Genomic DNA, 23,776 nt, shown 5'->3' with positions numbered 1-23,776 from the left:
CCTCCCAGAAAATCTACAATCCAGTGTTCCAATGAACGTTGGGGGTTATTTATGACAGGCAAATACACTTTGCACTACAAGTGCAAAGTGCACTTGGAAGTGTAGTCACTGTAAATCTGAGGGGTAGATCTGAAGTGAGGGGAAGCTCTGCTGATGTTATTATCCAATCATGTGCAAGCTAAAATTCTGTTTTTTTTTTTCCTTGCATGTCCCCCTTGGATCTACAGCGGCTGCACTTTCTAGTGCACTTTGCAATTGTAGTGCAAAGTGGATTTGCCTTTAGTAAATACCCCCTATTATGTCTCTAGAAAACTCTAGAACACGTTGTTCTAGAACAGATAAAGGAAATTAACCTATGCCTTCCCTTGAGACAGAAATACCAGCTTCCAACACATCATGTCAATTGCCAATAAACCCACTAAAATAGCAAAATAATCCTAACCTGATAGGGCCTCTTGTTCTTGCTGTGCAACAGTTTGTTCTATATAAAAAATGTATCTTGTACTTGACCTGTAGTTTAGTTTCTAGCTGAAAGAGACATGGGAGGTTGATTTACTAAAGGCAAATATATTGTGTACTTGAAGTGCACTGCAAATACAGTTGCTCTAGATCTGAGGGTAAGCTCTGCTATGAGGGTAAGCTCTGCTGCTTTCTATCATCCAATCATGTGCAAGTAAAAATGCATTTTCCATGCAGGTCCCCCACAGATCTAGAACAACTGCACTTGCAGTGCACTTATGGGCACACTTTCAGTGCACAGGCTCATATCAAGCCCCCAAATCCTAAAAGGTGATAAGTGATCATCATCACACTTACCTGGGTAGAATTTGTTAAAAGCTTTGCAAATAAGAAAATATTTGCTCATACAAAATTTTGTCACGGCTGTTTCCATTTATACACTCAATTCTTCGGTATTACAATGTCTTGTGAAACACATTAAGAACCAGAAGGAACCTGTTAATAGGTTTGAGTCAAGTTTTTTTTTTCTGTAGCCCCATACACACTATCAGTTTTCCTGCAGGTTTTTATCTTCAGGTTTACCAAAACCATGTTGTGCAAGGGCCTGCCTGATTGCATACGAATTGAAACTCTTAAAGGGTCACTAAAGGCAGATTTTTTTTTTTTTAACCACTTGCCGTCGCCGCACCGTCATAATACGTCCACAAGGTGGCTCTCCTAGGCGAGATCACGTATTATGACGTCCTACCTTTTAGCCGCCACTAGGGGCGCACGCGCGCCGCCGGAGGCGCGCGCACGCGCCCCCCGCTCGCCCCCGACTCCCGTGCGTGTGCCCGGCGGGCGCGATCGCCGCCGGGCACACGCGATCGCTCGGTACAGAGCGGGGAACGGGAGCTGTGTGTGTAAACACACAGCTCTCGTTCCTGTCAGCAGGGGAAATGCTTTTCTTCGGTTCATACACTGTATGAACCGAGGATCAGTGTTTCCCCTAGTGAGGCCACCCCCCCCCCCACAGTAAGAACACACCCAGGCATACTTAACCCCTTCCCCGCCCCCTAGTGTTAACCCCTTCACTGCCAGTGGCATTTTTATAGTAATCTAATGCATTTTTATAGCACTGATCGCTATAAAAATGCCAATGGTCCCAAAAATGTGTCAAAAATGTCCGAAGTGTCCGCCATAATGTCGCAATACCAAAAAAAAAATCGCTGATCGCCGCCATTACTAGTAAAAAAAATATTAATAAAAATGCCATAAAAATACCCCCTATTTTGTAAACGCTATAACTTTTGCGCAAACCAATCAATAAACGCTTATTGCGATTTTTTTTTATGAAAAATATGTAGAAGAATACGTATCGGCCTAAACTGAGGAAAAAAAATGTTTTTTTATATATTTTTGGGGGATATTTATTACAGCAAAAAGTAAAAAATATTCATTTTTTTCAAAATTGTCGTTCTATTTTTGTTTATAGCGCAAAAAATAAAAACCGCAGAGGTGATCAAATACCACCAAAAGAAAGCTCTATTTGTGGGAAAAAAAGGACGCCAATTTTGTTTGGGAGCCACGTCGCACGACCGCGCAATTGTCTGTTAAAGCGACGCAGTCCCGAATCGCAAAAAGTACTCTGGTCTTTGGGCAGCAATATGGTCCGGGGGGTAAGTGGTTAAATAACAAACATGTTATACTTACCTTCACTGTGCAGCTCGTTTTGCACAGAGTGTCCCCTAACCCTGTTTTCTGGGGTCCCTCGGGGGGCTGTCTCGGCTCCTCCCCGCAAAAGCTTTCTACCTCAATGCGAGCAAGCTCGCATGGTGGAAAGCTTTTGCGAGCGCGCTCCCGTGATACAGCGGCGGTAATAGCCGCCGACTGTATTATTCGGCCCCGCCCCCCGGCACGCCGCATCATCAGCTGAAATTGACAGCAGCGCCAGCCAATGGCTGCGCTGCTATCAATCCGTCCAGCCTAGCCAATCAACTGCCAGGCTGGGAACCGAAGACCATCACATGGACGCGCGCTGGACTTTCGAGGGGTCAGGTAAGTAAAACGGGGGTTCGGGATGCATTAAGGTGAAAAAACATTTACCTTTACAACCCCTTTAAGGTTTGACCTCATATTAGATGGTTTTGGTAAATCTAAAGACAAAAACCTGCAGGAAAACTGATAGTATGTATGGGGCTTTTATGTTATTTCAGCTCATTTAAAGAAGGCTGCTGTGACTGATTTTTAAATGTTCAAATTTTCAGCTCTTTTGGAATTCCCCCTGGACAATCAGGTTCCCCTTGCCTCTTTACTTATGTTTACATTTTAAACTACTGTACTAAATGTCAAACCCAGCTTAAAGAAAATTCAGAACTATATGGCAAATGCACATTTATGGATTTTTATTATGTTTTAAAACACAGGGAACTAAGCCTTGTAGTAAATACACAATTTCAAAGTATAACTAGGATGTGTATACACAATTCAACAGCTTGGGATTTAATACAGGCCAGTAATGTCTAGGTGATCTTTGTTAGAGAACATTTTTATATTTTATTTTTTGTATATGTTTTTCTTTCTAGACACCTAGGGGGTTATTTACTAAAGGCAAATCCACTACAAGGGAAAACTACAAGTGCAAAGTGCACTTGAAAGTGCAGTCGCTGTAGATCCGAGGGGGACATGCAAGGAAAATAAAAAACAGCATTTTAGCTTGCACATTATTGGATAATAAAATCAGCAGAGCTTCCCCTCATTTTAGATCTACCCCTCAGATGTACAGCAACTGCACTTCCAAGTGCACTTTGCACTTGTAGTGCAAAGTGGATTTCCCTTTTGTAATTAACCCCCCTACTGTACTTCCTCACTATCATAAGGGCTGCTAGCAATATAGCCAAAGACTGTCAGCAAAAGTAAAAAAGGGGGCTTCTGCACTATCAGTGACTTAAGCTAGGGGGCACTGCTGCAAGCACCTGGTAGTCTGTCCTCAACAGAATAAAAATGTCAATGAATAAGTGATGGTGACTGCGCTGTATTACTAAACAAACATAGACAGTGTGACTGATAGGCCTACTGAATCTATAGGTAAATTTGTGAAATACACACTAGAGGCAATAAAAAGCCTCTTATAAAACACAATATGTAAATACTTCAGCAAACATCAAAGCAAAGTGAAAAAAATAAATAAAAATATATATATAATACAAGTGATATCACTCAAACGTGATAGAAAGATGACACAGTATATGTGATTAAACGGCCTTGTAGAGTGAACAAAAAAGTCTCTAAAAAGTGATCCCAAAACCAGACATAAGTGCTGAGAGGAGAGATAGCTTCGGTGCAAACACCTCTTGTGGCCCCTAAATGCTCACCTCGCGGCTGTAGCACGGACAGCCAAAAAATCTCAGATGTGTATTAGGTAGTACAAGAGACTTGTTTGTGGGCTCAGCACCAGGTTTACACATGAAAGAAACAGCAAAGGGATATATGGCGTAATACTGTGAGGACACGCCTGAATATAATATATCACATAGCCATGCACTCACTCAGAGGACATGAATAGTGGGCCTGTCTCCGACAAACGCAGAGTTCGTAAGTAATCCTGTATGTCTCTTCCTCTTCCTCCTGGCTTCCCAATGTTATGAGATGTATCGCTCAAAGGATAATAATAAAGAAAGAGAGAAGGAGGCACATCGCATAATCCCGCGATAGGAGCCTATTTAATGGTAAAACACAATAAAAACACTCACATTTGTTGCAGTTCTGCGGTACAAAACATCTATGAGCGGCGAGCTCATCTTCCTGCCGTTAGAATATGCTCAGTCTAATGCTTCAATCCCGACGTGTGACGTCACACCACGTGACTTCATCAGGGGATGTAGATGAATGAATATTTTTATTGTTTCACTTTAAGCATTATTAAAATCACTGCTCTTGAAAAAAACGTCAGTTTTAAAAACTTTTGCATTACCCGGGTCCCCAAACACTTTTTATGGCAAGAACTTGCATATAAGCCTTTAAAATGAACACTTTTAAATTCTTCACGTTCTAGTCCCGTATACTTGTTCTGGTGTGAACTGAACCAGGGGCTCATCCCTATACATCAATGTCATGGTATACACAGTCTAAACATGTATATGTCACGGTAGCTTCAACAACTAATAAGCAGACAAGTACACTTTGGCAATCTTAGTAAATTCAAAAAAGCAACATACCATAGCAGTTTCCAGTTAGACAGGAATGTAGTTGTTGGTTGTCTTGTGATGGATCATGAATGATGCATTTACGGACGTTTATTAGATTACTGCTTAACCTGCCACCAATGTGCTTAGCTTAAAGGGAACTTTGTCTCCTACACTTTTGAGTGTTTGTAACTCATAGAATGTCATTGGAGTTGTATGTCAAAAGTTTCCAACATAAAATACTGAATAAACATATGATGAGGCTCACTATTACTAATTTACAATATGCCTTTTATGTTGTAGATTTAGTATTTATCTGGAATGTAAGGTTTGCACAGTTCTTAATCTGTTGAAGGTCATCTATGTGGATGGACCACCTCTGTGAATGTCAGTACATTTATTAACCTTTTTTTTTTTTTTAAACAACCAAAAACTCATACTCAGATTAATTTTTTATGCAGATTATTATTTGTTAAACTCTCTAAAGTGTTAGTATATCCTATAAGTATAGGGTCTCTTGTATGTACAACATATAGTGCCTGCTAAAAAAAAAACTGCATATAATTACCTTTCTGTGAATACCTACTACCCCCACAGTTTTTTTTGCTTTCCTCTGATGGCCTGTATGTTAGTACAGGATGTAAGATCCAGAAGGGGGAACCAGTGTGCAACCAGAGGGAGCAGGCATTTGATCCATCTAACCAGTCAAATTCTTACAGAGAACAGGGAGCAGTGAGGTTTCCAAGAAAGGGTTTACCAGAAAGGAAAGTATATGACGTTTTTTTTTTTAGCAGGAATGTTGTACATAAATTCACTTTAAAGGGATAGTATAGTATATTTTCAGTGAGCATGTATTTTGCTAAATGATTGCAGTGTTTTCTCAAAGGAAATTCTTTAATGAGATTTATTTTAAATTTTACGTGCTTGTTCTTCTGTTTTTAATATTTTATTAAATGCAAAGATGTATAGATTAGCCACCAAAGGGAGCTCTGTAGTTTGCTTTAAGGTATAACTAAAGGCAAAACGTAGATAGATTAGAACACCTGCCAATTTTTATTGCTGTCTTTGCCCTCTTTAAGATTTCCTATCACTTCCTGTTTTGCTTTGAGAAAGGAAGTGAAGGGAAATCTTCGCAATTGGACAGAGTTGGCAAAAAATAAAAAATCTGACGGGTTATGAGCCTCCATTGCTCTATCCAGAATGATAAAAAATGTTTTGCCTATAGTTCTACTTTAATCACTCTGCCTTCCTGGTTCAACTAATGAGATACAATATCATCCACATAGAGAGTATGCAAAGGTAAAAAAACAGCAAGGAAAAAACATTGTGTAACACTGAATACAGGAAGCAGCGCCTGCCTATGTAAGGAACCTATGTAATGAGCATACACAGTGGGGGTTATTTACGAAAGTCAAATCCACTTTGCACTACCAGTGCAAACTATAGGTGCAAAGTGCACTTGAAATTGCACTGAATGTGCATTTGGAAGTGCAGTCACTGTCGATCCAAGGGGATATGCAAGGAAAAAAAAAACAGCATTTTAGCTGGCCCCTGATTGGATAATACAATCAGCAGAGCTTCCCCTAATTTCAGATCTACCCTTAAGATTTACAGCGACTGCACTTCCAAGTGCACCTTCAGTGCAATTTTAAGAGCAATTTGCACTTGTAGTTTGCGCTTGTAGTGCAAAGTGGATTTGCTTTTCGTAAATACCCCCAGTATGTCCATGTTCATGTGAATATACTGTATTAATACAACTATGTTGTTAATCAGGTGCAATTAGAGGCATTGTAAACTAGATAATTTACAAGGGTACAGCCTCCTTGGTTGCTCTAAAGTAAAAGTTGTGGCTAATTGAAAACTGACTCCTGCTTAATTATGCATCCGTTTAGAGTGAAAACCTGTACCAGCAGTCCTGCATTATACGTGAGGATGTTGAGGGTTATCCACAGCCCAGAATTCCAAGCAGTGGAGGAGAGCACTGGCTGCTGGGGGAAAATGGTATGTATAATTGCTTATTCGAAACCCCCAAAAACAAAACAGGCCACAATAAAAAGAAGGCCACGTAAAAGGAGGAAAGACTTGTGAGAGCTTCCATTGCTCAGTTGCTGTTGAAGGTGCAATATTCAGGGCTGACATTAGCCTTTCACTACTTTCACTACTTTGTGAGTCACTGACCTGAAATAGGTATGTGCATAAGATGTCAGGACACTTAAAATTAATGTACTTGCTCCAGGTAAAGTGGGGTTAATTTACTAAAGGCAAACAGGCTGTTTATATTGCAAGGGAATTTTCTTCAACTTAGTGAACGTGGTGAATATCCACTTAGCAAAGTCTACCTTATCAATTGCAAAGAAAAGAGCTACTGTAAGGGAAGAATTCATCTGCAAAGTGAAAACTATTTTGCTTAGTAAATCAACCCCACTGATGACTGAACCAAGAATAAGCATAGCAGTGCTGGAGGATGTCCATTTACCTATGAGCAGTGGAAGCCCCATGTTGAGTCCTGTTGTGTTGGTTCTCACTAAGGCTGCATTCACACCTGAGTGTTTTGTCGCCCGAAGCATGAAGCTCCAAAACGCTAGAGGGGAGAAAATACATTATTCTCAATGGAGATGGTTCACAACTCCACTCCAAAACGCCTGAAGCCCTACGCCTGAAGCTCAAACAAGTTCTGGACCCTTTTTGTTGCGCGAATCGGGCTGATTTGGGCGTTTTTAAACGTTTGTATTCCCATAGAAACTAATGGAAACACTCGATTCAAGCGCCTAGCGCGACAACGAGCATTTCTACGGGTGTTTTGTCGCTTTAATCTGTTCTGTGAAATAGAACATTCACCCAGGAAGAAGATAAAAAAAATCTACAAACATAGCAACAAGTGATGAAAGAGATGATCATTTTTCCTATTGGCTAAAATAAAAAAAAGGACGAAGTTCAAAAACGTCGGACAACACTGTATGCAAATGCGCAAATACGTGTGAATACACGGGACAAAACGTGCGACAAAACACCGGAAAAAACGACCGAAAATGCTACGCTCAGGTGTGAATGCGGCCTTAGTCCACGCAGGGCAATAATATAACAATGATCAGATTTATTTTTCCTGAATTCAGTTTCCGTGAGAGAAATCCTGATTTGTCCATATGGGTTATTACACTTTGTACATTGACCTTTGGCTTAATAAATATGCCTATGTGATCTATTTGGATTGGTAATGTTAACTGCGATAATTACAATTTCTAATTTTCATTTATTTATTGCTCTAAATAAATCCAGGCATGGGTTTTTCTCATTCGACAGCTTGCATAGATGCAGCTACTATACACCCTTCATTAGCGGAACCAGTACATCTCTCCCAAAAAACTGGACATTTTTGGGATATTTTTTTACTTTTTGTGTTGCTGTTTATTTGCTCCTTTAATGCACATATGGATGTATGTAGGAATGATGACCAACTGGATTATTGTTGATTTACCAAAACTGGAGAGTGAAAAATCTGGTGCAGCTCTGCATTTAAACCAGCCTCTAAGTTTTTTTTTTTTTAAAGCCTAATTGAAGTTGAAGCTGATTGGCTCCCATGCATAGCTGTAACAAATTTTGCACTCCAGTTTTAGCATATCAATTACATTTACTAAGCTCTGGAGCAAGTCTATTTGACTTTGCTAAATCAATCCCATAATGTGCATTACATTATGACCTATATATGTGACAGTGGAATAGTAAGCATTTTCCAACAAAACCATTAGTAGTCTATATAGTAAATCCAGGTATACTGTATATATCCAAAACGCATTTATGTGCAAACATTTGTCTAAAAAATTGGGCCACAGCCAAAGAGAGAGGACTTTATGGTCCAAATAGCCTCCCAATCAGGTAATACGTAGACATGGAAGAACACGCATAGAGAGGGGAGTGTGCAACCAGGTGAAAAGACAGAGAAGGCAAGCATGAGAAAAAAGTTAGGGGGGGGGTTAGAGAAAGGAAAACCAAAACAGAATAGATCCCGGCACTGCCCATGACTTCTCCTGAAACTAGGAGAAGAGGGGATAACAATGACTGAGTATCTAAAATGATTCCATACTGTATAAGTGAGATCATATGCCTCTGAAGGAAGTTTCCTGTGGAATATTAAATGATACAAAATAGTTCCATCAGTCCATTAGAAAAAGCGAGATTTATGCAAGGTCAGAGGAAATGTAGAGATGCCAAACAGAAGCATGATGGGGCTATGTCTTATGCGCACATAACAATCTCAGGTATGGAGTGTGCAGTAGTTGACACTAAGAAAGGCAAGGAGTCACTGGGAGGTCTGTGTGCAGGAGCTGTCCATGGTAAAGATGTGAGGTCTGATACAATTAGGTCACCCTCTAGACTGGTCCACAATTTTGTGGCCCTGCTACGATACTAATATATTCTTCTTAATAGTAAAGACGCTTGGAGATAGAGAGCTATGTTTGGAAGTACTAGACAAATGATGGCGAACCTTGGCACCCCAGATGTTTTGGAACTGCACTTTCCATGATGCTCAACTATACTGCAGAGTGCAAGGTCAGAGGAAATGTAGAGATGCCAAACAGAAGCATGATGGGGCTATGTCTTATGCGCACATAACAATCTCAGGTATGGAGTGTGCAGTAGTTGACACTAAGAAAGGCAAGGAGTCACTGGGAGGTCTGTGTGCAGGAGCTGTCCATGGTAAAGATGTGAGGTCTGATACAATTAGGTCACCCTCTAGACTGGTCCACAATTTTGTGGCCCTGCTACGATACTAATATATTCTTCTTAATAGTAAAGACGCTTGGAGATAGAGAGCTATGTTTGGAAGTACTAGACAAATGATGGCGAACCTTGGCACCCCAGATGTTTTGGAACTGCACTTTCCATGATGCTCAACTATACTGCAGAGTGCATGGGAAATGTAGTTCCAAAAAATCTGGGGTGCCAAGGTTCTCCATCACTGTACTAGGCCATCCTTGTTTTAGGACAACCATAAAATAGAACTCAATTGTGGGTTTTTTATGGTTCCATATTATTATTATTATTATTATCATTATTATTATTATTATTATTATTATACAGGATCTATACAGCACCAACAGTTTGCGCAGCGCTTTACAACATGCGAGCAGACAGTACAGTTACAATACAATTCAGCACAGGATGAATCAGAAAACCCTGCCCTTTAGAGTTTACAATTCATATGAATTTGTATATGGCAGTTTTGGAGCTAGTGACAAATCCTATAGGTGGGGGAACTGGTATTGTTTGAGAAACATACAGTAAATTAGATAAGATATCCATTTAACTGTTTATATGCATCCAAGCCAGTGGAGAGTAAGAATCATACATACAAATGGATTCAAGTTTAAATCTGCAATATTGGCTAAGGATGTCAGTATGTGTATATGAAATACTTAACAGACATTCTTTGCCATAAAGCATAAATTTTATTTTATACTGGATATTTCCCGAGTCAAATGAAATATTAAGGGCTTCAGTCTTGTCATAAATAACTTTAAAGTTACTTAAACACCCAAAGGCTTTGAATTTGTGTATAATGGATGGAATGGACCCTTTGATTGTAAACGTCATAGAGGATTTGTGATCTCTTGGAGGGTTCATTCAGACCATGTGCATTAAGACCCCTTTCACACTGAGGCAGTTTTCAGGCATTTTAGCGCTAGAGATAGGGCCACATAATCGTGCAGTAGAAGGAAAAATGTGTGGCGTGCATTTGTATTCAGCCCCCCCAGTCAATACTTTGTAGAACCACCTTTTGGTGCAATTACAAATGCATTTCTTTTTGGGTATGTCTCTACCAGCTTTGCACATCTAGAGAGTGACATTTTTGCCCATTCTTCTTTGCAAAATAGCTCAAGCTCTGTCAGCTTCAATGGAGAGCATCTGTGAACAGCAATTTTCAAGTCTTGCCATAGATTCTCAATTGGATTTAGATCTGGACTTTGACTGGGCCATTCTAACACACGAATATGCTTTGATCTAAACCATTCCTTTGTTTATCTGGCTGTATGTTTAGGGTTGTTGTCCTGCTGGAAGGCGGACCTTCGTCCAAGTCTTTTGCAGACTCTAACAGGTTTTCTTCTAAGATTGCCCTGTTTTTGGCTCCATCCATCTTTGAAACAACTCTGACCAGGTTCTCTGTCCCTGCTGAAGAAAAGCATCACCACAACATGATGCTGCCACCACCATGTTTCACGGGGGGGATGGTGTGTTCAGGGTGATGTGCGGAGTTCATTTTCTGCCACACATACCTTTTTGCTTTCAGACCAAAAAGTTTAAATTTTAGTCTCATCTGACCAGAGCATCTTCTTCCACATGATTGCTGTGTCCCCTACAGGGCTTTATGCAAACTTCAAATGGGACTTCTTATGACTTCTTGCCACTTTTCCATGAATGCCAGATTTGTGGAGAGCACAACTAATTGTTGTCCTGTGGACAGATTCTCCCACCTGAGCTGTGGATCTATGCAGCTCCTCCAGAGCTACCTTGAGCCTCTTGGCTGCGTCTCTGATTAATGCCCTCCTTGCCCGGCCTGTCAGTTTAGGTGGACAGCCATGTCTTGGTAGGTTTTTCAGTTGTGCCATACTCTTTCAATTTTCGGGTTATGAATTGAACAATGCTCCGTGAGATGTTCAAAGCTTGGGATATTTATTTATAACATAGACCTGCTTTAAACTTCTCCACAACTTTGGGCCAGATCCACAAAGAGCCGGCGTAATGTAAAAATTCCCATTTAAGTTACACTGCCTTAAAATTTCTATCTAAGTGCCCGATCCACAAAGCACTTACCTAGAAATTTTCGGCTGTGTAACTTAAATTCCGCCGGCGCAAGGCGTTCCTCTTCAAATGGGGGCGATTCCCATTTAAATTAGGCGGGCATCCGCGCCGGCCGTACTGCGCATGCTCGTGACGTCATTTTCCCGACGTGCATAGCGTGAAATTACGTTACGCCGAGCTTTGTGGATCGCGCCGGGTCAATAAAGTTGCGTCGGGAAAAAAAAAAGATACGGCGAAAAAAAAAAATTTAAAACAAAAAAAAAAAGCGTCGCTGGACAGAAGGGTCTGCTTTTACAAGGTGTAAACAGTTTACACTTTGTAAAAGCAGCCCTAATTTTACGATTGCAAACGAAAACTTACGGAGAAAAAACGAAGCTGAAAAGCTTTGTGGATCTCCGTAAGTGCTAATTTGCATACCCAAGGCGGCATTTCGACGCAAAATGCCCCCAGCGGCGGATGCGGTACTGCATCCTAAGATCCGGCAGTGTAAGTCCCTTACACATGTCGGATCTTCTGTCTATCTCTTGGAAACTGATTCTGTGGATCAGTTCCAAAGATAGAAACAGGGATACGACGGCGTATCAGTAGATACGCCGGCGTATCCCTTTTGAGGATCTGGCCCTTTATTCCTGACCTGTCTGGTGTGTTCCTTGGCCTTCACGATACTGTTTGTTTACTAAGGTTCTCTAACAAACCTATGAGTGCTTCACAGAACAGCTGTATTTAGACTGAGATTACATTTTACACAGCTGGACTCTATTTACTAATTAGGTGACTTCTGAAGGTAATTGGTTCCACTAGATTTTAGTTAGGAGTATCAGAGTAAAGGGGGACTGAATACAAATGCACGCCCCACTTTTCACATATTTATTTGTAAAAAAAATTGAAAAACATTTATCATTTTCCTTCTACAGTACTTTACAATTATAGCACACTTTGTGTTGGCCTATCACAAAAAATCCCAATAAAATACATTTATGTTTTTGGTTGTAACATGACAAAATATGGAAAATTTCAAGGGATATGAATACTTTTTCAAGGCACTGTATATGATGATCTTGTCTTTGAAGTCCTAAACTGGCATGGTTCTGTAAGATTGCTGATAAATGTTTATATTCCCTTTTCAAAGCCTTTTAATATGTGGTATTCATTAATTGGGATACTACTTACAGTATACATGTTTTTTTTTGTAATTTTCCACTACAGTTTCATATATTGTGTTTTACATTTAAACTTCCCAATTACCAAATCTGGAAAGATCTGGCCAGCCTACAACCAGTTCTAGTAGTGTTTTTTGAAGCTATCTTTCCAATTTCTCCTTTTGTACTTACTGACGAACTGAAAAAATTCTATCTGTTTTCCTATGACCTAAGAGTTCACTGAGTCAGCCAGATAAATGTATACCACATTTATTTAATCTCATTGGATTATGTTATCCTGAGTTCACGTATAAATCCCCTGGATGCTCTTAATGCCTATTCTAAAACAACAGTCTGCAATATTTATTTATATATAGTACAACTTCAGCCTACATTAATGGGAATGATAGAGCTGCAGGGCTCCTGTTCTCCTTAAATGACATTGTGGCATGGCAGAAAAGCATCATGTCTTATAATGTAATATATTATACAGTAGTGTAGGCATTTTAATGGGGTCATAATGCAACAATCCTGTTTATTTGAACTAATGAAAAACAAATATGACTGCAATACCCTCTAAAATGACAAACTCTGATGTGTGGCTTGCCTATATATATGGAATACAGAAGGACGGGAAAACAACCTTTATAAAGCATGGTTAAGCTTTCCACAACAGTTTAAATATTAAAAAGCCCATGTTTTTATGGAAATGTTCAATCCTTTTTTAGAAAAACAACCTAAACCCTGGAAGTAGTTTTGTATAAAGGTCTATTTCAAATGTCCAAATTCTTACAATAATATACCCAGTTACGCCAAAATATATTTTCTTCCAAGCGTAAAGGGTGCCCCTTTGTTTTTTTGCAATGACCCTAAAGTAAACTTGTAGCCAGGCCACAGACAGTGAACCATTTATATCTCCATAACAAGCATTGAAATACTTTCAAAATAAGGCCTCCCTGACTCCAATAGCTGCAGGCAATATAGAACAGCTCAAGTTAAAAAATCAGTTAGAACAACTTGCATTCAAGTCAATCCCTCTGGTTTCCCCGCTAACCCTACAGACTGACCCTCTTCTATATTTTCTTCTAAGTGTAAATAGTGATTCTTTGTCTGTTGCAATGACCTTAAAGTAAACTGGTGGCCAGGCTACAGACAGTCAACCATTTACTGTACATTTAAATCACATATTGATACAGGTCAAATGGTAAAATTTAAGTATAACACATCCCTATGAGTATTAGTACATGCCTCATGTGTAATAATGTAGACACACCATTCCCCTAAGCGGTTAGAGAACTCAGCAAATGATGTAGTAGATGGTGTAGTAGAGACACTCACTCACCCATAGGATGAAGACGCATGCAAAATTTATTGGAGGGAGGGAACAAAGGTCTGCTAGAGCCCACCGGCCAATGGGAGAATACCCCACCACTGATGGACTGATAACATAGTGTGCAAAGACTAAATATAAATGGGCAGTAAAAATTCAGCCAAAGACATTAGTCCCAAAAGGACTGATGTTTACCATAGTATTAATCTATATTTAGTGCTGATTAAGAAAGTAAGTTGAAGTCAAGATTAAGCAAAATGCCTAAACTGAAAGGCCAATTAACCTCGAGCTGAAATCAAAAGAAACAAAATATCTATATATAAATCAGAGTGTAAAAGGTAAACATAGAGTCAAACTGGTTGGACTAGCTAGCCAAAGACAAGGAACAGGGCTTTCCCTAAATTAGTGCATCAGCTCTGTAATGTTGATTGGAATCCAGAGATTGGGATCCAAGCATGTTAAGGATGCATGGAGTATGAAAGCCACTTGTCAGCAGGGCAAATAAATGATAGCCCAGCATGGATAAGGCATCAAAAGTACAATGTACAGAGGATAAAGTAGTAAAGGGAGAACATTTTGGGTTGTTCAATGCTATCCTTAAAGGAGTTGTAAAGGAAAAAATGTTTTCACCTTAACCCCCCTGGCGGTATTTCCGAGTCTGGCTCGGGGTGGAATTTCAGGACCAAAAGCGGTAACCCCGAGCCACACTCGGGATCGCCTCGCAGTGTCCACAGGCATGGTTTACTTACCTTGTCCCTGGATCCTGCGATGCCGCTGCGCTGTGTGATCGAGTGGTGTCCTCCTCGTTTGATTCGCAGTGTCCCCGTGTGTCGCCGAGCTCCGTTCCTTGCGACGTTATGATGCACGGGGGCGGAGATCGGCGACAAATTCAAAAAAGTCAATTAACACATTACATACAGTATACTGTAATCCTATAGATAACAGTACTGTATGTAAAAAATACACACCCCCTTTGTCCCCAGTGTTCTGCATGTACTTTTATAAAATAAAAACTGTTCTTTCTGCCTGCAAACTGTAGATTGTCCATAGCAACCAAAAGTGTCCCTTTATGTCAAAAGGGATTTTAGACTAGCTAGAAAACAGCGATAATACATTGTAATCACTTGCAGAATTGAGCGATAGCGATTTGTGGGGAAATTCGTCATAAAAAAATAAAAGTAATGCCAGCGACAATTCTGCAATTGAGCAAATTTCAGTGATTTTGAGTTGATTACATTATTGAATAATTTTTATTATTATATTATTATTTGTTATAATTATTTATAATTATTTATTATATTATAATTTATGATTTTGTTTTTAAAACTTTTTCATACCGGAGATGTCTACTAGACTCTTGTTCGGACAGATTTAGGTGAGAATTACAGGCCTACAATGTAAAACACCAAATTTACTTGCAAAATAATGGTGCCGCTTTCAGCACCTAAAATCGGAAATAATCATACCGCCAGGGAGGTTAAGGCATTCTATGCATTAAGGTGAAAAAACATCAGATGATGCCGCCCCCCCCCCCCCCCACCGCAGCCCCCGTTTTACTTACCTGACCCTTCGAAAGTCCTGCGCTCGCCCCCGCCATCTTCCTCGAGTCGAAGCCCGGCTGTTGATTGGCTGCAGTGGATGCATGTAAAGCAGCACAGCCATTGGCTGGCGCTGCTGTTTATCACATCCAATGACACGGCGCGCCGGAGTGATACAGCGACACCTACACACAATGCAAGCTTGCATGTCTGTGTGTAGTTGCTGCGGGGAGGAGCCGCAACAGCCACCGAGGGACCCCAGAAGACCAGGATCGGGGCCACTGTGTGCAAAATGAACTGCACAGTGGAGGTAAGTATTCTTACCACCATACCACACAGGAGCCAGGGCCATTTGGCATGTGCTACTTGAGGGAGGTCTTCTCTCACCACTAGACGGATGACTCCTGTCCCCTAACCAACACTCGCTCCTTGGTCAACCAGGTTTGCACACTTTTTTACCACTTTAAATTTTACTTTACACCCCAGATTAAATCAACTCAAAACCTTGGTTAAACACTGGTAATTGGTGGAGACAATGAAGATGGAAGGATTCTCTTTGTTCAACCATTACTTAACTCCTTCAAAAAGGTAACAGGTTACAACAGTCTATACCGTGGCAGTGCATATTGCATACACACAAGTCCACAGCTTAGCAATAAAGTGAAAAAAAAAACTGCTTTCCATATCTTTGGTTAATGATAAACAGAGCAGCTATAGACAGGATGGGTGCTGTGATGCTACTTACAGTTCAGGCATCCTGCTCATTATTATGTAGGCTATAGATCTTCACTGGTCCCCATAGCTTACCCCAGGCCCAGGGAGAACTTTTCCACAATCCCTGTGTATAGGCAGAAGGCTTGGCTAACCCAAGGATCACTTCTGAGTAGAGTGGCCACAGATAAAGGGTAATACTAAATTTAACAACTGCCTACACATAGGATAAAGTGAAAGCATATATCAGATTTATTGAATAAAGCATAAAAGTTTTAGTCTGTTATATTTTGTAGCAGAGCATTAGCAATTCAGCTGTGGAAGAATAAGGAGCAGAGGGCTTGGAACTAGGAAATCGATAGAGAGAAGAAAGCCAAGAGGAGGGGGAAGCAAGCAAGCTAGTAGGAGTAGTTGATGGTTGTATGTGTTCCCCAGTGAGCCAGAATTGGGAAATAAAACTACATTCTACATTCGTTTAGCGTCTCTAATCAGTTCCTGGATGCACATAATTCTATTTTCTCTGAGCGTAGCTAAACTGACTGCACCTAACTGCGCAGTGTAAATGGCAGCATTGCAAAAAAAACATGCATTTATATGGATAAATGTCCTCTAAATGAATATAAAGGTTTGACCGTGCCAGTGTGCATGAGGCCTAGGGTTATTGGCAATTTTTCACAATGGTAGCTCATCTTTAGTAAAGACTAGATTTTCTAGGCATAGTAGGTCTGTCATTGGTAGAAATATAATCTTTTTATGTATAAGATGTAACTGTTTCAGAGGCAGTTTGGACAAGTTACAAAATAATTTGTTCTGTATAAAAGAGTTCCTAGCAGAAGGATTTGCGTTGGATCCAAAAATGTGTGTGGTTGCAGGCTCCTCTAATAAAAATCTGTAGTTAAAATAATACTAGGCCTGTTTGCAGAAATGCTTGTGACCATCAATAAAGAAGTCTAGTGTAACTCTAGTTATAAGATACGTAAAATAAATCAGTGTTACAGTCAGAACAAAACAGCTTCAGGGTCTATGTGTAGGTCTAGTCTTCCCTGCCATAGCAAGGGTCTTTTGGCAGACCTTTTAGTACAGCTGTTGGCTTGTAATCACTCCTCCAACTTCATAGCCCTGCTGAGAAGTTCTTTGTGTCGCACAATGGTGGACCTTTTCCAGTTTCTGTGATAAAAATTGTAGTGATGTTACTGACAAAAAAGCTTGCCGGTCTTTAAATGTAAATTTAGCCATTAAGCTTTCAAACAGTAAGAAATAGCAGACTATTTAAAGGCTAATTTATTTATTTTATGATGTGAATTTGGTAATCTGGGCTGAAATGAAAATTCAACATCTGCTTAGAGCAGTAATGTTTGGCAGGACAGGTGAGCACTGTTGACGATCTTTCCGATTGTTCTCTCTTAGCTAAAGTTAAGGAGAGGGAAAGGAAATGACCTGTATACACTTAAGCAAATTTTACCTGCAAACACATCATTAAATATAAATGTGATACAAATATACTATTCTGGACTTTGGCATTCAGTTTGGTTAGTTTTCCAGTTTGCATTTATTGGTAATTTATACAAAGGATAATTTGCAATCTGAGTTTATTAAATTTTTTAAAAAAAGTGCAGATAAGACTAAAATACCAATAAAGGCAAAGTGATAGCTAAGTGTAAGAAGATAGAAAATAACAAGTGCGAGAAGAAAGGGTTGAACAAAAAATCTTCCTGTGTATAGCCTGTGATCATAGTATTCCTTTTGTGCATCATTAGGTGATACCTGATGTTGCTTATTAATATACAGTAATTTAAAGCCTACAAATGATTTAAAGTGGTTCCACATAAACCAGGATACCATATGCCTTTTGGTGGCTTCTTCGTCTTGGGAGATCACTTGTTTCTTATGTGCGATCAAGTTATTTTCATAAACCCAATTGTAGGAGTTTCTACTTTCAGGCTGGGTCTAGATTTAATTTTGTGTGCTACAGATAGGAAATGTCACAAAATAGTAGTTTTAATATAGTTGTAGGATCCTGGAATGACAGACAAAATGGTAATTTTGTGATCATTAGGTAGGCTTTATATCTGTAATTTTTGTGTACATCCCCATAATTTTGTCCCAAAGAGCTTTAATTAAAAGAGCATTCCCCAATTGTGGGCCATAGTATAAATGTCTGCTGGGCAGTGTACAGTGGATAATGAGCATGTTACAGGCTAATGATTTTTTGATTATTTTTTAACTTTGAAGCATTGCTGAAATAGAAATAGGCAACAAATTTTGTTTTACATTTTTTAGGGCCTAAGTTCTACAGCATTACAAAAATAAACTACTGATGAGAACAAGAAAAACAAACATTTGATTAATTTGTACTTTAATAATTGTAACACTTTTATAATTGAAATATTTCCTCAAAACAAAAAAAACAAAAAAAAACATTTGGGGCCTTCAAGCCCTTTTGTCTGATGAAAACGGTCCATCGGTCCAAACCGATCGTGTGTGGGCCCCATCGGTGAAAAAAAATAGAACGTGTTTTAAAATGTACCTATGGATAAAAAACTGATAGAAAAAAACGATTGTCTGTGTGGAACTCGATCGCAGAAAAATCCACGCATGCTCAGAATCAAGTCGACACATGCTCAGAAGCATTGAACTTCATTTTTCTCAGCACGTCGTAGTGTTTTACGTCACCACGTTGGACACGGACGGATTTTTGACTGATGGTGTGTAAGCAAGACTGATGAAAGTCAGCTTCATCGGATATCCGACGAAAAAATCCATCGGATTAGATTCCATCAGATTTCCAATCGTGTGTACTGGGCATTGGAGTTTACTGCATACAACTCTACTTGTGATGTGGATGTAGTGCCCTCCTCTAGATAGGTTGTTAGGTAAATTTTGTTTTTGGCTCCATTGCAATGAATGAAGGAGTGATCCATTGTGTTGGTTTGTTCAAGTTTCCTGAGCTGAGAGTATGATTAGTCCCACCTGCCTCTGAATGAAGCTTCCAGAGCATAGGTAGGGAGATTCAAATGATCAGTTGAATATTTATCATTGCCCAGCCAATTCCTGGAAAGAGCCATCCAAAAGGTGGTTGAGGAGGTGATGTGTGCAGGAAGCCTGAGCAGAGTGTTCTTTCACACAAGGGAGGATTCTAGATTCTGCTGGGGCTGCTGCTCCTGAGGTAGCTCCACTAAAGGCTCGTACACACGATAGGTTAAACCGATGAAAACGGTCTGATGGACCGCTTTCATCGGTCCAAACCGATCATGTGTGGGCGCCATAGGTTATTTAACCTTTGGTTAAAAAAAAGCAAACTTGCTTTAAAATTTAAAAAAAACGATCGCTAGTATGCAAAACCATCAGTTAAAAACCCGCGCATGCTCAGAATCAAGTTGACGCATGCTTGGAAGCATTGAACTTCATTTTTTTCAGCACGTCGTGTTTTACGTCACCGCGTTCTGACACGATCGTTTTTTTAACTGATGGTGTGTACGCACGACGGACCATCAGTCAGCTTCATCGGTTAACCTAGGACAACTGTCCTTCAGACCGTTTTCATCGGATGGACTGATCGTGTGTACGAGGCTTAAGGGAATAAACTGCAGTCTGGGCCTTAAAGGGTCACTAAAGGAAACATTTTTTTTTGCTGAAATAACTTTTATGTCTCTATACCCAATAAACAGTCAACAGATTCCTTTTAAAAATGATTAAAAATTGAATTTAATCTATCATATAATGTGCCTCTAGTTTCACATTCGGTTTTAAAAGTACATACATGAATTTCCGGGTGAGAGGTGAGTCGGGAAGACTGACAGAACAAAAACAAACAAATCCAGGGCAGTGTTTTGTTTTTAAAATGAATCTGATTGGTTCTGAGGAGTTTTAGACACACAGTAATGACAGCTTAGACCACCGTGAAAATCTCCCAGTATGATGGTTATAAGGAAACAGGCAACCAGGAAGTGTGGAGATCACAGCAGAATTACAGCAACTTCAAAGCAAAAACAAACAATGAGGACATGAAACCAGTACTGCAGTAAGGTAAAGGAAGCTATTTAGCTAAAAAAAAAAATTCCTTTAGTGACCCTTTAACAGCTGCCAGGCTGGGGGCCTGGGGAATATTTCCTGTAAATTAAATTAGCTCTGCACTGAAGTTCTAAGTCTGGAGAAGGTTCTTGTTGTATCCCTCACTAATGGTCTGCCTTCAGATGCTGGGAGACACACAGCTCCTGGGACACTGTGAGTAAAGAACTTGCTGGGGATTGTTAGTTGTGCAAGTGCCAGAGGTTGCTTAATGGACTGCTGCAGTATGCTCCTAGATATATTGAGCATTCCATGCTGCCTCCAGAGAAACTGCTAACTGAAGATTAGAGAGAAGATTGTCCTCCTATCATTGCTACAGTATATGGACTGATGCAGTAGTCTCCTAGATATACTGCCCATTCCCTTGCTATCTCCAGAAAAGCTGCTATTTGAAGATTATAGAGAAGATTGTCCTCCTATCATTATTGGTGTATCCTGTGACCCTAAACCCCTCTACTGTTGAAGTTATCAAGTAATAAGTACTAAAAAGACATTCCCCAGACTAAGCCAGAATTGTCGGTGTGTGTGTGTGTGGGACTGTGCTTGTGTGACTGGCAGCCTCTGTACTATTGTAGGAGTACATGGTCGCATACTCAGTGACCCCTTTAGGGGTTTGCACCACATGATGATTTGAGGACACTGGGGCTGTAGGTAGCCATTAACAGATCATGCGTAGTATGGGGCAGTGTGGATTGTGGACTGTGTGTACAGTATATATCACCTAGGATTTTTTACTCTCATAAACCTTTTAGACCTTTAGATACAATAAAGTCTTGATCTCAGGATATAGTGTAAATCAACCCCAATGCCTCTCAAATACTGCCTGTCAAATGCCCTATGAAAAGCGATCCACCACAGATAACTTTAGAAGGCTACCACAAGTCTAAAAGAGCCATAATAGTATACTATGGGATAACACACCATGGCTAGCAATGTGCAGCACATCATAGCAACCACCAGACAGATTTTAACTGGATACTGCATTTTGCAATGCATTGTTACAGTACATTGTATGAGTGTAATGATCCAATTTTTTATTACCTAAACTGTTATGCCGCGTACACATGGTTGGAATTTCTGACAACAAATGTTCGATAGGAGCTTGTTGTCAGAAATTCCGACTGTGTGTAGGCCCCTTTGGACATTTGCTGTCGGAATTTTCGACAACAAAAATTTGAGAGCTGGTTCTCAAATTTTCCGACAACAAAACTTTTTGTCGGAAATTCCGAGCGTGTGTACACAATTCCGACGCACAAAATACCAAGCATGCTCGGAATCAAGCAGAAGAGCCGCACTGGCTATTAAACTCGGCTCGTCGTACATCACCGTGTTCTTGACGTTCGCAATTTCCGACAACATTTGTGTAACCGTGTGTATGCAAGACAAGTTTGAGCCAACATCTATCGGAAAAAAAAATCCACGGTTTTGTTGTCGGAATGTCTGATCGTGTGTACACGGCATTATAATTAAGCTTTCTTTAATTTTTAAGCAAATAGTAAATTACATTTGCTTGTGATTTTGCTCCAAATCTTGTTGGATTTTAGTTACACCTCTGCACTGGGTTCTTGAACAAAGCAGTACTTCTGTGTATAGGGCACATTGAGCCTTATATGTTGTGTCAGCTCACAGTATCATTGTGAGTATATAGCAATAGCTGGTTTGCTGAATTTGTATGGCAAGAAAATGTCAAGGCAAAAGGGAGTCTTATCTTTTCCTGTGAAAAATCTAATCGGTTTAGTCAATCAGCCGCTTAACTACTTCTTAATGTAGATGTCTGTGATATTATTAAAGGTCTCTCCCTATTCAAGTCAATAAACCCAGACTGTAAGATCAGCAAGAAAAGTGTAGCTACTGCACATAACAGGTGATCAGAAATCACTTCAGCCATGCTAATCCTGTGAAATAATGTTGAGAAATTACAGACTTTAAATGGCTCGCAGAAGCCCATTCCCTTGGTTCATACTTATATGCATAGACTCCGGCGCCTTTTTCTCTCTGACGATCGCGGCAGGTGTGTGCGGGATTTTTTTCTGTTTCATAATTAATTTGTCAGTTATGTCTAAAAGCTCCTTTGGTGAAGCTGATGTAATCCAGCTCTCTGTGCTAAATATACTGAAGAGACGAAAATTGCCATAAACTGAGCAAGCCAGAGTAAATTCTTCCTTCGCTCAGCATTCAAAAAAAGTGAAATCCTTATTTTTAAGTAATAAATACATGCATGTGTTATATGTAGTGATTAGCACTAGGTATGTGTTGATGCTAAGTGTGAAGGTGTGTTTCTGGGTAATGCTATAAATTGTTTATGGAACAGTTTTCTATATTGCTGCTCTATTCCTCTTTTTTTTTTTTTGCTCTGGTCTTTGAACACCTGCTGTGATTTTTTTTCATAATAAAAGTAATCTGGAACATGTATGGTGTGCTGGGAGAAGATTGTCCAGTGCCCATGGCAAAGATGCCAAACTGCATATTCCTCTAACGTGGGCACCCCCAATTGCCTTCTGCAGCTAGGATCTATGTTAGTAGTACCACACTGCCGCTTCTTCTTATCTGACAGTTGCAAAGTGCAAAAAAATAAAATAAAATTCGGGCAATTGTGGTGCAAACAATGGACATCATAGAGAAGCAATGGCAAAAAAAAAGACTGGGTAGTCCATTAAGGCCACGTACACACGATCGGTTAAACCGATGACAACGGTCTGATGGACCGTTTTCATCGGACCAAACCGATCGTGTGTGGGCGCCATCGGTTATTTATCCATAGGTTAAAAAAAAGCAATCTTGTTTTAAATTTCACAGATGGATACCTAACCGATAGAAAAAAAAATGATCGTTTGTAGGCACGTCCATCTGTTAAAAATCCACGAATGCTCAGAATCAAGTCAACGCATGCTTGGAAGCATTGAACTTCGTTTTTCAGCACGTCGTTGTGTTTTACGTCACCGCGTTCTGACACAATCGTTTTTTTTAACCGATGGTGTGTAGGCACAACTGACCATCAGTCAGCTTCATCGGTTAACCGATGAAAACGGTCCATCAGACCGCTTTCATCGGATGGACTGATCGTGTGTACAGGGCTTTAGTCTTCCTGTTTTTTTTTTCAGATGTGTTTTTTTTTTCTCTCTTTTAACCACTTCGGCTCTCACACCTGTTTCCTAAACAAAGTAGAACACCTGCATTTACGGGTCGCTCGGCGGGATGTTCGCCCAAAGAGCACCCCAAAATGCAGTGCATTCTAAGGCCACAATTGGATGAAGCCTTGCACCGCTGACCGCTGCTCAGGTAAAAGGCTTCTCAAATTAGCACTGTCAGAGCTCTGATTGGACAAAGTGACTTTCTCTAATCACGGCTCAGTGCTCATAGACCCATTCCATACTATAAAAGGTATCTTCCCATTGAAATCTTTTGTAGTGTGTTGGAGTGGAGATAGAGCAGGGCTCAGTTTGCTACTAGCGTGTTAGTGTGTTCACTAGTGCTCCCTTTACCAGGTGAAATGGCTGCTCACCTCCTTCTTAGACCGTGAAAGGGTCAAACTTGCTCACAACTAATAATAATCTCCATCAGGAAAAAGGC

The 23,776-nt window shown here is 40.0% G+C and overlaps 1 protein-coding gene across 3 annotated transcripts in view; it reads left to right on the top strand.

Annotated features, from left to right (window-relative positions):
* The window catches only part of HTR4 (5-hydroxytryptamine receptor 4), a 609,312-nt gene that overhangs the window by 200,947 nt on the left and 384,589 nt on the right, over positions 1 to 23,776 (top strand). The window contains exon 1 of one of the 3 annotated variants that reach the window (XM_040344504.1): positions 6,520 to 6,623. The exons of the other annotated variants lie outside the window; for them this stretch is intronic. The gene's annotated coding sequence lies outside the window, so the exon portion shown is untranslated. Of the gene's footprint in view, positions 1 to 6,519; positions 6,624 to 23,776 lie in introns of those variants that run through there. 3 annotated transcript variants of the gene reach the window in all.

This window comes from Rana temporaria, chromosome 3 (genome assembly GCF_905171775.1).
Source record: "Rana temporaria chromosome 3, aRanTem1.1, whole genome shotgun sequence".
NCBI classification, from domain to species: Eukaryota; Metazoa; Chordata; class Amphibia; order Anura; family Ranidae; genus Rana; species Rana temporaria.
Note: the sequence above shows the minus strand (reverse complement) of the source record. Positions and strands in the feature narration are given on the sequence as shown.